Here is a 5196-nt window from a genome sequence, read left to right as displayed (position 1 = left end):
TGAAGGTCCATCATGGAAACACCTGACAGACGTGAAGGTCCATCATGGCAACACCTGACAGACCTGAAGGTCCATCATGGAAACACCTGACAGACGTGAAGGTCCATCATGGCAACACCTGACAGACCTGAAGGTCCATCATGGAAACACCTGACAGACGTGAAGGTCCATCATAACAACACCTGACAGACGTGAAGGTCCATCATGGAAACACCTGACAGACGTGAAGGTCCATCTCTGCAGTTTGACAGTTTAATTTTTCATTATCACGGTTTCTCTGAATTGTTTACTCACAAGTTCTGGTCCTGGAGACACCATGACCACAACATGTAACTCAAGCACCAACTAACATTCTAAAACGCACTTTTTCCAAAACACTACACACAGTTTTGTTGCATTCGGCACAATTTTCATGAAACAAATCTCTTGTTTCAACAAGGAAGACATTGTTATTTAAAATTGTAACATGTATTTTCGTACTCTGCACACTGAGTCATCACACAGTTTTACAATTAGCTATCAGAGCTTCAGCACAAAAGGAGAACAGGTGAGGTGTTCTGTTTTGGAGCAATGGATGTCATTGTTGGAAACAGACCGAGCCTGAGGAGTGAGAGAAAGAGGAGGAGAACGGGGAGGACGAGGATGAGGAAGGCCAAGGACTGTAATCTCTGATGAGATCCGAGTCACTGTGGTTGACCATGTGCTCAGCCATGGTCCAACAATGAAGCAGGCTGGACAACGAGCACAGCCAATTTTGAGCAGGTGTAGCATCCATCATCTGGACTTTACTACATAATATAGGAAAGAAATGTACTCTCACTAGAAAACTGCAGTACTGCAAATCAGTATTGTACTCAGTGAGTACAGTAGTATAGTAGTGCCTTTGGACTTTTCTGTAGGACTGTAAAAATGAAGTATGTTTCAAGTCTTTGTGAAAGGTATTTCTACTATGTATTTCTACTTGGTAATTACAGTATTTTACTATTTGTATTGCAGAACTGAAAGATTACCAACACAATGTGGACGGGAACGTCTTCTGTCTCCACAACAGGAAATTGAAATTGTGAACATGGTCCTAGAAAATAATGTCATAGCATTACGGAGAATACAAACAAAAATAATGGAAAACATTGAGATATTTCAAAATAACAATAAGGAAAGCTATAAACAGTGTAGTGTGTCTCGAGCAGAAATAACCTGGGGATGAATCAGGTTTACAGAACAAAAAAAGAAACTGTCCCAATGACCTGACTGAAAAGTGTTGGATTGTCTACCTGGATTATTGAGCATGGACTTTGTTGTTAATCAGGTCTACAGGCTGCCACTTGAAAGAATTGGGATATAACGATGTGCAAGTACGTCCAATTCAATATACTCCAACTATACACAACTGATGCATAATCTCAACATTGTATACATTATTCATATTTCAGCATTGTACTATATATATATGTGTGTGTGTGTGTGTATATACATATATATATATATACATATATATATATATATATATATATATATATATATATATGTATGCATATATATTACCCTGATGCATGCTCAATAATCCAGGTAGAAAAATCTAAAAATGGACCAGATTTAACTTTTTTAGACATATATATTACCATTTATTTGTATGTTCTGAGTGCAAAAATAGCATTCTAAACTATTTTACCACACACTGATGTACAGTATGTATTATCTGTACTAAGTGTAACGCAGAACAAAAAAAGGGCCTGTCATTAAGATGACTGGATAGAAGTGTTTTACACAGAGTACATCAGTGAGTAGTGAGGTCAGGACAGCTTTGCTGTAGACACACTACTAATTAATTATTCTTAAAGCTAGTTCAAGCACAAAGAATATTAATTATTTAAATACAACGGATTCTTTCTTTTTCGAGTTAAATTTCTGCCATGTGACCGAGATAACTGTGAGGATTGTTTAATCAGTGACATGAGACGCCATTTTATCTTTGACCCATCAGAATAAATGTGGTCATTTATTTAACAGAATCAAAATTTAACATCAAAACATGTACACATTGATTTGCTGATCTGTTCTGATTAATAAAAACTTGGCACGCTTTACTAACAAGACAACAGAACATTACTGATCGAGGCTGATTCACCTCTGAAGGCATCTAGATTACTGGCAAATAGAAAAGTTACAGAGAAGACATAGATTTAAAGATTTAAAGAGGTTTAGATGGAAGCTATGTGTGAAACCAGAACTTTGCACCCTTCCTCCGACACCCGCTCAGCTTTCCAGTACACTTCAGGACGTGCAGAGACTTTGTTACCTTAGATGAAGGTTACCTCCTCTCCGGAACAGAAGTCCATTAGTACGATCCCTTTACAGCGTCTCCGGTTAAAGTAGCTGGGAATCTTTAGAATAAATGCATATACTCCGTTCCACCGAATAAGCTTCCTTAGAAGTGGCGCATTTACTGCTCTGGTTGAGTGCACAGCGATGCGAGCCGTGACTCCGCTAAATGGACGGACCCTTGTCTCACGGTCAAATCCATCAGCTATTGATTAAATCTGAAAGTTCCTTAGGAACTCTCAGTAAGACTCCAGTCAGAGATTCCACTCAGAAGTGGAAGACTCCTGGGAAGACTTCATAGAGGAAGACTGAAAGAGGACTCCAAGAAGACTGAAGGAAGACTGAATAGTCCCAGGAAGTGTTGACTTTTTAAAGAGTACTCACTTCCTGTCACTTGGCACTTCCTGATTGGTTGAAACAACCAGCAGGGGGTGGTTCTAGTGATGTCAAGAGGGTCACTAGAAGTCAAAAAGACAGCAGGAATGTTTACGAACGGTTAGTACAGACAGAGAAATGTTTATGAAGAGGTGAGACAAAGCAGGTGCCAGTTGAAGTTATTTACTGTCTGCTAGTTTTAAAAACAAGACACTTCGTTCTAATAACTCGTCTCTGTTTGTCTCTGACTTTCGACCAACATCACTACTCCTCATTCAGACAGAAGATCAAAATGGACAATTACTTCGTAAATAGACATTTAACTGTTTTATCCAAGTCTAATGAGGTTTAAAAATCATTAATACTGTTTCACAGTTGATTTAAATGAGTGGTTTACTTCAACATTTAGAAATGGTATGAACTAAACACACTTTTGATTTTTCAAGATATTCTAAAATAATAATGATAATGTAAAAAGAAGAGTGTTCTTTCAATTGATTAATTCAGGATACAATTAAAAAGTCTCTTGATGAGATAATTTGTATTTCTGGATTCAGATCAATGAAATAACAGTTCATGTCCCCTGAAGGTCTTCAGAGACAGATTGAGGTTGGAGGTCTAGTTCACTACAGTCCCCCCTTTGGAAATCATCGCCTGTCCATGGGGATGATTTCCAACATGAACTTACACCTCCGAATGTCCTTGATTTTGATGTAATCCAGCAAGAGGAAAACAAAAGTCAAAGAAGGTAATCCCACAATGGTTTAGGTAATTCCACAATGTTGTTGGTAATTCCATTATGTTGTTGGTAATTCCATTATGTTGTTGGTAATTCCATTATGTTGTTGGTAATTCCATTGCAGCAATGCTTTAACCCCTTGGAAACAAAGTCTGTAATCCACTGGAAAAAGTCATATAATCCACAACGATAAATCCACAACGATTGGAGGTGTTGAATGATCAGCATGCAGAGGGTTCCCTCGATTGAACTGAAGAGGCGACCACTGGATGGAGTTTTGAGACCCACGTTGGAGTTGTAGGTCCCTTCAGCGAAGGTTGCTGCTGGTGGTTCCCAGTGGGTGCCATTCTGGTTCTATGTGTTATGCATTTATGTGGTTTTAGTTGGGCTTATGAGTGGGATTTTACATAAGACCTTAACCTATATGCACCTGGTATGTAAGCTGGCATGGTTTAGATCAGCTACAGGTACCAGTGAAAGGGTGGGTCATGCTGAAAAATAACATATAGGAATTTATACCTATAGAAGGGCATTCCAAACTATTCTTCCATTCCTAACTTGGTTTAAGTTAGCTTTACATGGCAAAATATAGTTTGGTTCAATTGTCTGTTGTCCCTTTAGACGTACGACTTGAGGTTTGTTTTTTTGGTTTCCCCCTAAATGTTTTTGGAGTCTATGGCGAGACTCAACTGAAGGATTAGGTAGCCCCCCCCGAACAGGATTGTTCGAGTAGGTTCGGCTTGAGCGTTGTGAGACCAATGTAGATTATGGTACTTAAGGTAGCATTAATCTACATAGACTCCTAAAAGGTTGAAGTTTAACAAATGAACTGCATGTTCAGAAACAATACCAAAAACCAAATAAACGATGTCTCAACATCGACAAAAGTAGTGATTAAGCAACTAGAAAACGACGTTTCAGTGCGTCACTCACTCTGATTGTCAGATTTGATCCCGTTAACTGGTTCTTATAAATATTTATTCATATGATGGTTTGTGTGGGCCATCTGAGAACAAAATACCATTTAGAGAAGAGATTACATTGTTTTGAATGTAAAGTTTCATTTTGAGGAGAACTGAGGGGTTTTGTCCATTGTGTGTGTGGTTTTTGGACTAGTGTGTAGAGTTCTGAAGTTATGAGGCACACTTTCAGAAAATGTGTATAAACAATTGAGAAAAACTGTAACTAAAGCTATAAAGTACCTTTGTTCGGTGGTTGGCTTGTTACATTACAGATACAATCAGCTGATTACAGATACAATCAGCTGATTACAGAACAATCAGCTGATTACAGATACAATCAGCTGATTATAGAATAATCAGATGATTATAGAATAATCAGCTGATTACAGATACAATCAGCTGATTACAGAACAATCAGCTGATTACAGATACAATCAGCTGATTATAGAATAATCAGATGATTATAGAATAATCAGATGATTACAGATACAATAAGCTGATTACAGATACAATCAGCTGATAATTGAATAATCAGATGATTACAGATACAATCAGCTGATTATAGAATAATCAGATCATTACAGATACAATAAGCTGATTACAGATACAATCAGCAGATTACAGATACAATCAGCTGATTACAGATACAATCATCTGATTATAGAATAATCAGATGATTATAGATACAATAAGCTGATTACAGATACAATCAGCTGATTATAGAATAATCCGATGATTACAGATACAAGAAGCTGATTACAGATACAATCAGCTGATTATAGAATAGTCAGATGATTA

General features: G+C 37.5%; 1 protein-coding gene across 1 annotated transcript in view; it reads right to left on the bottom strand.

The window, feature by feature from the left end:
* Positions 1-5196, bottom strand: part of LOC119418404 (filamin-A-interacting protein 1) — a 27438-nt gene that overhangs the window by 18472 nt on the left and 3770 nt on the right. The window lies entirely within an intron of this gene.

This window comes from Nematolebias whitei, chromosome 12 (assembly GCF_014905685.2).
Source record: "Nematolebias whitei isolate Nwh7 chromosome 12, NemWhi1, whole genome shotgun sequence".
NCBI lineage: Eukaryota > Metazoa > Chordata > Actinopteri > Cyprinodontiformes > Rivulidae > Nematolebias > Nematolebias whitei.
The sequence above is the reverse complement of the archived record's forward strand: the minus strand, read 5'-3'. Positions and strand labels throughout refer to the sequence as shown.